The sequence below is a fragment of the Gossypium raimondii genome, chromosome 4 (assembly GCF_025698545.1).
Source record: "Gossypium raimondii isolate GPD5lz chromosome 4, ASM2569854v1, whole genome shotgun sequence".
Taxonomy (NCBI): domain Eukaryota; kingdom Viridiplantae; phylum Streptophyta; class Magnoliopsida; order Malvales; family Malvaceae; genus Gossypium; species Gossypium raimondii.
In genome coordinates, this window is record NC_068568.1 from 38,088,754 (window position 1) to 38,098,130 (window position 9,377).

At 32.8% G+C, this 9,377-nt stretch overlaps 1 long non-coding RNA gene across 2 annotated transcripts; it reads left to right on the forward strand.

The window, feature by feature from the left end:
* Window positions 1-7,278: 7,278 nt before the first annotated feature.
* Window positions 7,279-9,150, forward strand: LOC105780698 (uncharacterized). 2 transcript variants are annotated; one of them, XR_008195303.1, is made up of 3 exons: window positions 7,352-7,975; window positions 8,391-8,774; window positions 8,857-9,150. It is a non-coding gene; the product is annotated as an uncharacterized LOC105780698 (long non-coding RNA). The 2 variants fall into 2 exon arrangements; XR_001129337.2 differs by having other exon boundaries at window positions 7,279-8,774.
* Window positions 9,151-9,377: the final 227 nt, after the last annotated feature.

Below are 9,377 nucleotides of genomic sequence, written 5' to 3' on the forward strand. Positions count from 1 at the left end.
AACCCACAAGATCTTTTTTCATGTAGGAGTTCGCCAAGAACTACCTTTAAATTGAGAGTTCGCAGTGACTATCCGTTAAACAAGAGTCTGATAGTGACTATCTGCCAAACAAGAGTTTAGAAGTGACTATCATTTAAGAATAATTTCACAAGTAAGAAATCACATATATGAATCTGTGATTATGATTTCGCATATAAATGTTCGCAAGTATGGTCTGCAAGTATGCATTTGCCAAGCTTGAGTCCGCGTATATAAGACTTTATGTGTAAATCTGCATGTAAAAAAATTCTCCAAGTGTGAATCTCTATGCATGAGTTTTCTGAAATCAATCTACCGTACGTTAATCCGCAATGAAAGCAATTACTAAGGTAATTGGCATATGTTCTACTGGAAAAAGAGTTAATAATCCATCTTGTATGAAATTAGTGCAAATGGGTAAGCGAAATCATTCCGCTTGTAAAAAAAATTCTCCAAGTGTGAATCTCTATGCATGAGTTTTCTAGAATCAATCTGTTATACGTTAATTCACAATGAAAATAATTGTTAAGGTAATTCGCATATGTTCTACTGGAAAAAGAGGCAATAATCCATCTTGTATGAAATTAGCACAAATGAGCAAGTGAAATCATTCCACATTATAGCCTATAGCATGAGCAATAGAAATGGAGCATTGTGACAATACAGACAACGTACAAATTTTCAAGTTGAGCCAATGCAAAGAACATGAGTACTCTAGGAAGATGTGTGAACTATACTTATGCAAGTGATGTCAAACAAGAGATTAGACCCATGAAGTTTTAACTTACAAATCCATAAACAGTATGTTATATTAGTAACCAACTAAGTTCATTTGAAATTACTTAGTTTTTGTTATGTTTTCCAGGTATAATGGTCTATACAAGAAGCTGAAGAGGGATCAAGCCAGAATTCGTTCAAGCTTAGGCGAACTTGTGTTTTTAACTGTAACATGCATATAGTGGGGCGACCTAGAAGTTGAGCCTCAGGGTTAGAATTTTTTTTGTAACTAAGTATGAACCATAGTATTTTATTTACAACGAAGAGAAATCAATGCTCCTGCCTTAGCTGATATCCTCTCATTTATTGGAGTCCATTATCATTGATCTATAGAACATTTGCCTTATCCTCAATAAATTCTCCCCTCTTTAGTGTAACGGAGCTAGATTTGAACTCATAACTCCATTCGATCTAAATTCTAAATATTTGTTTAATCTAAATCTATTTTAATCTTTCATATAATAGAATTTTTAAAAATGATTTTAATTTATTCATTATCATAATTCTAATATATATTAAAAAATTTAAAGTAAATGAGATGGAGTAGGGTGGAGTAGTTATAGATATTTTCAATATTCTCGTCCTCGTTTCACTGCATTTCAATTCTTAAAATGATAGATTGTGATTGAGTCAAGTCAAAAAGTATGAAGCTAAATAATGAGAAGATACACTGCTTGAAATTCAATTCAATTTAAACCTCTAATAAATTTTAAACATGCTACTATTTCACCGCGACAATTTCTATTTTAGGTTGGGCCTAGATCTAAACATGAAGAAGTTTTTTTTTTTATCTTCTTTGAGCAAGTCATTTATTAAGTTTTATAGTTTTATCCAAATCCTTTAAATTTGAGCGAAATCTTGAACTTAAACAAATAGTCAAACTAATGAACATCAATGTACTAAACAAATATTCTTGTTGCTTGTTTGAGGTTGCTAATATTTCTGTAAAATTTAAATTTAAAATTTATTTTAAAAATCCCAATCCATTTATTATGCACGTTAAATCTAGATATTAGTAATAAAATCTAAATCTAAATTGATTAAATTATTTATTGGATATTTAATTTCGCTAAATATCCACATTTGGTTAATATACAAAAATTTTAAAATTAAAATTTTAAAAAGTAAAGTGGATAATCTGAATATGTTACCTACTAAAATTAAGCGGATTTGAATATTTATTATCCGAATTTAAATTGTTATTTATAAAAATAAAGTAAAATTGATTAATAGATATTTTACTATTAATATTCGTACTTACCCAAAATTTATTGTAAATAATAATTAAAATGTTTGAATTTAAATGTAATTAAAAAATTTTTATTTATGAGTTGGAAAGAAAATATGGATAGTAAATAAAAAAAAAACAAATCAAATGAGGAAAGGGGTATCTATTTATCAAGATGATGTTGGTGAGACTGGGTCTTTTTTGAGCTTAGCTATTAAGGCAAAAAGAGAATAAAATTATGGTCAAACACGTTAATGATTGAACAAGGCGTATGCTTTAGTTTTTATAGATTTCGTTGGAGCACGTCATTGGTCAAAACTTTTTAGCCGTCTAAAGATAAAAATTGAACAAATTTCTCCAAACTAACTTCTGCGTTTTTTTTTGTTGTTGTTGTTACTTGTCTACCTAATTTATACCTTTCCAATCGCATTAAGTGCCAACTATTTCTGTACAGAAATATGGTATTTGTGTTTTTCTTTTCTTTTCAAATACGTTTTTGAAGTATGAAAAGTTCTATTTTTTTTAATGTTTTCATCATTCGTTAATTAACAGTGTTATAATTTTATTGCAAGAGTAAGGTGACTTGTTATTCAAGTTTAATATTTAATTTGATCAATTTGATTGTTTAATACTTGCTTGGAAACTATTGTTTTAAGCAAACTCTGTTAAAGGTAGATATCGCTCCCAACTACCACTGAACTTGATCACACAACTTTGCAACTATCTTCTAACACTGAAATTACCCTATCAGACTGGCCATTAGTTTGGGGGGTTATAAGTCGTACTGAAAGTAAGTTTCAATCTTAAAGCCTCTTGCAAAATCTTCCAAAACCTTGAAGTAAAACGAGGATCTCTATCAGAGATGATAAAAACTGGAACACCATGAAGACGAATAATCTCTGCAATGTACAACTTTGACAACTTCTGTAAGGAATAATTGATATGAATTGCCAAGAAATGCGCACTCTTTGAAAATAGATCTACTATAACCCAAACTAAATCCTTCTTTGATGGCGTCAATGGCAAACTCGAAACAAAATCCATAGTAATCCTTTCCTACTTCCATTCAGGAATTGCAATCTCTTGCAACAAACCTGAAGGAAATTGATGTTTGGCTTTCACCTTTTGACACACCAAACATCTAGCCATGAAATCCGTAACATCAAGCTTCAAACCAGACCACCAATAAATCTCACAAATCTCATGGTACATTTTACCACTACCGGGATGCATAACGTAAGGGTTACTATGTGCCTTGATATGGATCGCTTGTCTTAAATCCACATCTTACGACACACACAATCTACCTCGAAAATTCAAAATACCTTCTGCATCAACACCAAAGTCTCCCTTAACACATTGTTCAACTTGACAAATCATTTTCAACAAATCTCCATCTAACGGTTGTTTCTCCCTAATCTGTTGAGACAAAGTCAGCCTCACTTGAAGTTAAGCTAACAAACCACTATGACTAGCCAAAATCAAGCGTGCAAACATAGCTCTCAACTCCGTCATCAATTTCCTACTCAATGCATCAGCAATAACATTTGCTTTGCTAGGATGATACTCAATCACACAATCATAATCTTTCAAAAGCTCAATCCAACGCCTTTGCCTTAAATTCAACTCCTTTTAGGGGATGAGGTACTTAAGACTCTTATGATCCATGTAAATAACAAACTTTTCCCCATACAAATAATGACGCCAAATCTTAAGTGCAAATACCACAGCAGCTAATTCCAAATCATGGGTAGGATAGTTGCACTCATGAATCTTCAACTGTCTCAAAGCATAAGCCACAACTTTACCCTCTTGCATCAAAACACAACCAAGACACGAATACAATGCATCACTATAAACCTCAAAATCTTTTCCAAGTTCTGATTAAGCCAACATAAGTGCCTTAGTCAAAACTACCATAAGTTGTTCAAAACTTTTCTACCTTTCATTAGTCCATTCAAATGCCACATCCTTTTGAAGTAGTTTCGTTAATGGTACAGAAAGAAGGGAAAACCTTTCAATGAATCTATGATAATAACCGGTTAAACCTAAGAAACTCCGAATTTCTGTAACACCCCTAGGCGAAACCACATGTCCTAAAATCTTCTTAGGATCCACACAAATCCCTTTTGCCGAAACCACATGTCCTAAAAATGCCACTTCCTTAAGCCAAAATTCACACTTACTTAACTTCGCATATAGTTCCTTATCTCTCAAAATCTGCAAGACAATCCTTAGATACTTGTCGTGATCCTCCTCAGAACGAGAATACACCAAAAAGTCATCTATGAAGACAACCATGATTTGATCCAAGTACAAATGAAATATTTTGTTCATCAAATCCATAAGCACGGCAGGGACATTAGTTAAACCAAACGGCATCACCAAAAACTTATAATGCTCATACCGAGTCCTAAAAGTAGTTTCAACACAGTAGACTTCTTCACCTTCAACTGATAATACCCAGATCTTAAGTCAATTTTCGAAAACACCATCGTACATCGGAACTGATCAAACAAGTCATCAATTCGAGGAAAATGATACTTATTCTTAATGGTCAGCTTATTCAATTGCCTATAATCTATACACATTCGCATCGTACCATCTTTCTTCTTCACAAACAAAACAGGTGCACCCTACGGGGATACACTTGGTCCAATGAACCCTCTATCCAACAACTCTTGCAACTGAATTTTTAACTCCTTGAGCTATTTTTGTGTCATGCAATAGGGTGCAATGGAAACAAGTGCAGTACCAGGATAAAGCTCAATTCCAAACTCCACTTCTCGTTCCGGCGTTAACCTAGACAACTCTTCAGGAATTACTTCAGGAAAATCCTTAACGGTTCAGATATCCTGAACTCTCAACTCCTTACTAATCGAGTTCATCACATAGGCTAGTAAGCTTCACAACCTTTCTTAATCATTAGTGCGATATTTTACTAAATTACATTAGTGCGATATTCTGTCTAGGAGATTGGGTTTTAAGCGGACTGCTTGTGACCCCTTCAATCTTTCCCGGGAATTGAGCCTAGTGTGGTTTACTCGAGTTTCTTCCAATTTATTTCTCGACTTTTACGATAAGAGCAATCCTTTTAGGTTCTATCTTTCTTATTCGGGTGTACAAATTTAGAAGTACTGTGTTAACCTTGGGGGCGACATCCATTTACGATTACATTGGCTAGGGTAAAATCGCTTCTAAGGCAGCGGTTCCTCCGCGACATAGTGATTGCTTTATTTATTTACACTTAGTTTGGTCTCCTGTCAGTGCTAACAATTTTTTTTGCAATAGTATATTTCCAACACTACACACACCAGTTTGAGAAGCTCCAAGCGAAACCTAGAAAGAAAGAAACAAAGAAAAAAAAACAAATAAATAGGAAAAATTAGAAGAGAAAAATGAAAAAAAGAAAGAAAATATTTTTATATAATTTATTAGTTTTTAATTTATATTTTATATATTCTTAATATAATTTTTTAGAATTTTATATATTTAAAATTTTATGAATTTTTTAAATTTTTTACATAATTATAATTTTTAAAATATTTTTATAATTTCAAAAATAAATAATGAATTTTCATAAATTTTCAAAGAATATTTTGACATTTTTATAATTTTGAAATTTAACTTACGTCTTTCAAGTTAGTTTTTTAGGATTTTGTGATTTTTAAAATTTTTACACAATTATAATTATAAAAATATTTTTTATAATTCTAAAAGGTAAATAATGAATTTTTAGAAATTTTAAAGAATTTTTTTGTTATTTTTAGAGTTTTTAATAATTTTTTAGAATTATTGCTAAAAAATTGTAAAATGACCAAACAAAATATTTTAACTATAATTCAGGGTTAAATTAGATAGTAACCCTTGAGTTAACGTATTACGTCACTTATTTGTTAATGTCAGAATAACTGTTAATGGACGAGTGACCAAAATATTATAATTCAATAATGTGAATGACCAAAATATAACTTCTCATAGTTCAATGGAAAAAAACTAAAATTGAGTGACTATTTTTTAAATTTTTATCCTTTTATATTTTATAGTATTATATATTATTATATTTTAGATCTATCTAAAATTTGATGCTTTAGTAATTTATATTATAAAATTATAAAATATTTATATAATATTCTTCTATTTGTTCATATAATATTAGCATTTAGCATCACTTCAATTTAAACTTTTTTTTTCTTTGTGGTCGTTGATTCAGTCGGCTTTGTGTCGATTGATGTTTGGTTCTCTCTTCCCCTTCCTCTTTTTTTTTTTTCTTTTTTTCCCTTCACTCTCTACAAAATGATGTTTAAACCTTGCCCCCTCTCCTCCTTTGACCTTAGGTTGACATTGTGAGAGACTTTTCGAACGTCTCGTGGGGTTTTGCCCTATACTTGTGGTATTGGGCTTGACCTTTTCTTATTTCTTTTTTTCTCTTCCAGTAACCTTGCTCCTCTCTGTGTGTTTGTGTTGTTGTCTCTTTAGTCCTATGCGGGTTGGACCTTAGGATTTATCACACTAGCCTACTCAACTTATGGTTGAAGCCTCTCTCATTAATCGTGGGTTCTTACCCCGTCGTTGATTTCCTTTTGCTCTATGGAGATTGATGGGGTTTTTTTTTCTTGTTGATGCACCATGGTCTCCTTTCAGAGGCTTTACACGCCATCATCAAGTACATTTTCTGCCTTCACTCTAGGCATTTCCAACATCCTCATCGCTCTTTTTCAGTGATAATGACTATTGATGTTTCTTTTGAGACTAATGTTTTCTTATATTGTTGGGGCTTGGCTTCTTGGCTCATTTTAAGCCATTTTGCTTTTTTTTTGTGTGTATTTTTTTAAGAAAATTTATGGTTATTTTTTTTGTATTTGAATTCTTTGTAATAAAAGCTTAAGCATATATTCGTGTTTTATAAAATGTTGTAATTTTTTTATCATGGAAACATTATAGGGCGGCTTTTTATGTACCCATTCATGTTTGAACAAAAATTGTTTCACATTTAATTGATTTTGTATGGTTAATAACTAACAATTAAGCTATCTTTACATCAAGATTTAGAGCATTTAATTTATAAATTTATAATAATATATATAAAAGTACTAATTTGGAGAAAATTTTAAGTCAACCATAATACTTTTTATTGTTCATTATATTAATAAATTGAAATTTTAAAAAAGTAAGTTTGTTTTTTGAATACCAACTGATGCTTTATTAATTAGAAAAGAAATTGAATCAGTTACAAACCTGAAAATAAATGTCCTTACAATTGTCCTTCATTAATTGGTCACCAGAATAGTGCTTTGAAACTCGTAAGATCATAAATAAAAGTAAAGGAAAGCACATAGGAAAAAAAAAACTTGGAAAAGAAAACAAACAGACTCAAACTGAGCAAAAATGAAGAAAAAACCAGGCCTGAAATCTCATTTTTCTTCTCACTTAAAGTAACTTCTTTTGTGCATCAGCCACTCAAGAGACCGATCACCCATGAACAACCAAATACTAACTTTTCAAGCTCCAGTCTCTGTCACTCTCCCCTAGTTCATCGGACCGACCAGGCGTCACAAAGTCCAGACTCAACAATACCAGTTATCCTCCATCGTCACCGCTACTCCTATCGCAGTTCACCAGTTTTTCCACCGCACGCAGTACCTCTTCCATCCAGTATCGGGGATCTTCATATCTCTGCCCTTCCAACACCAACTCATGTGCTGCTTTATTGGCTTCCCTTGGTACATATTTGAAGTGCAATCTTCTAAATTTGGGGATTCTCCCCTTGATTTATTGGATCAAACTGTTAATACATGATTTATCTTCTTCTGCAAAGATTAGTTTTCTGATTATAGTTAACGCGTCTCCCTCAACACATATATCTTGAAATCCCATTTCTTCTGCCATAGTAACAGCTTGCAAACACGCCCTCACCTCGGCTATAGTCGGATCTAAAATATTCTCCTATGGGTAAGTATACGATGCCATCACTAATCCTTTCTTATTCCGCGTAATGATTCCTGAAAATGATCTTCGAGAATTCTGATTAAATGAAGCATCAAAATTAATTTTTATAACGTTATCAGTAGGTGATTTCCAGACATTACTGTTAATCTTATGCATGCTCTTCAAGATCTCACCCCTATGCTTTATTTTTGTACAATATGCGTTGATAAAGCCCACAATTTCATGAATTCACTCCTGTTTCCTTTCATGATAAATTCTGTTTTGGTTGTACCAAATAGCCCATAAAGAGATAGTTCAGATTTTGCATTCTTCATTACTATGATTCTCAAACTCTAATGCTAACCATTTTTTCCAATTGGGTTCTCTGTTGGTTATTGAATTAAACACTCCCAACTCCCGCAATACTTGTTGAGTAAAGCTGCAATCTTGAAATAGGTGGCTCACCGTTTCCTCTTCTACTCGGTATACTGGACAAAGCGTATTTATCACCAGCTTACGAGCTCTCAGATTATACAGTACGGGCACAAATTCGTTAGCAACCCTCCACATATGTATACGAATCTTGCTTGGCACCTTAAGATCCCATATTTTTTTTGTAAAAAACTGAGTTAGAGATTCATTTTGTATCCTAGTTCCTTTTGCTGTATTTAGCCATTTATAACCACTTTTGACTGTAAAAATCCCTGTATTATCACCTTTCCATATTAACGCATCCGGTGGTTCATTACTCGCCAACGGGATTAAGAGAATTCTCTGCAGCTGTTCCTCACCAAGTAATGAATGAATGACATCCTGTTTCCAGGTAACAGAATCCGTTTCAGTTAAATTTGACACCAGAGAATATCAAATATCAATATGCTGACATTACACCCTTCCATTTCCAGGTCTCGGCAACCATGCGCCATTCCAAATATTTACTGCCTTGCCATCCCCGATTCTCTATTCGACCCCCTTCTCAAGGAGTCGTCTAGCTCTCCATATACTTCGCCAGGTGTAGGAAGCGTAAGAACCTACTCTTGCACTCATGAAATCCCCCATTGGAAGTATTTTACTTTCATTATGCGTGCAAACAAACAATTAGGCTGCGTAATAATTTTCCACCCCTGCTTCACCAACAGGGTCGTATTAAACGTTGATAGTTCTTTAACATCCAACCCTTCCTTTGTTTTGGGGATACACATTTCACTCCACTTGCACCAATGTATGCCTTTGTTGGTTTTGGAGTTACGCCACCAAAATTTGCACATTATGTTCTCTAGTTCAAGGCAAAACGAAACTAGTAACTTAAAATATTGTATCGCGTAGATTGGAATAGCGTATAAAACATATTTTATAAATACTTCTTACCCCCAGCTGATAAGTAGCATACACTCTAATTATTCATCATCTTAAAAAAATGTTCTTT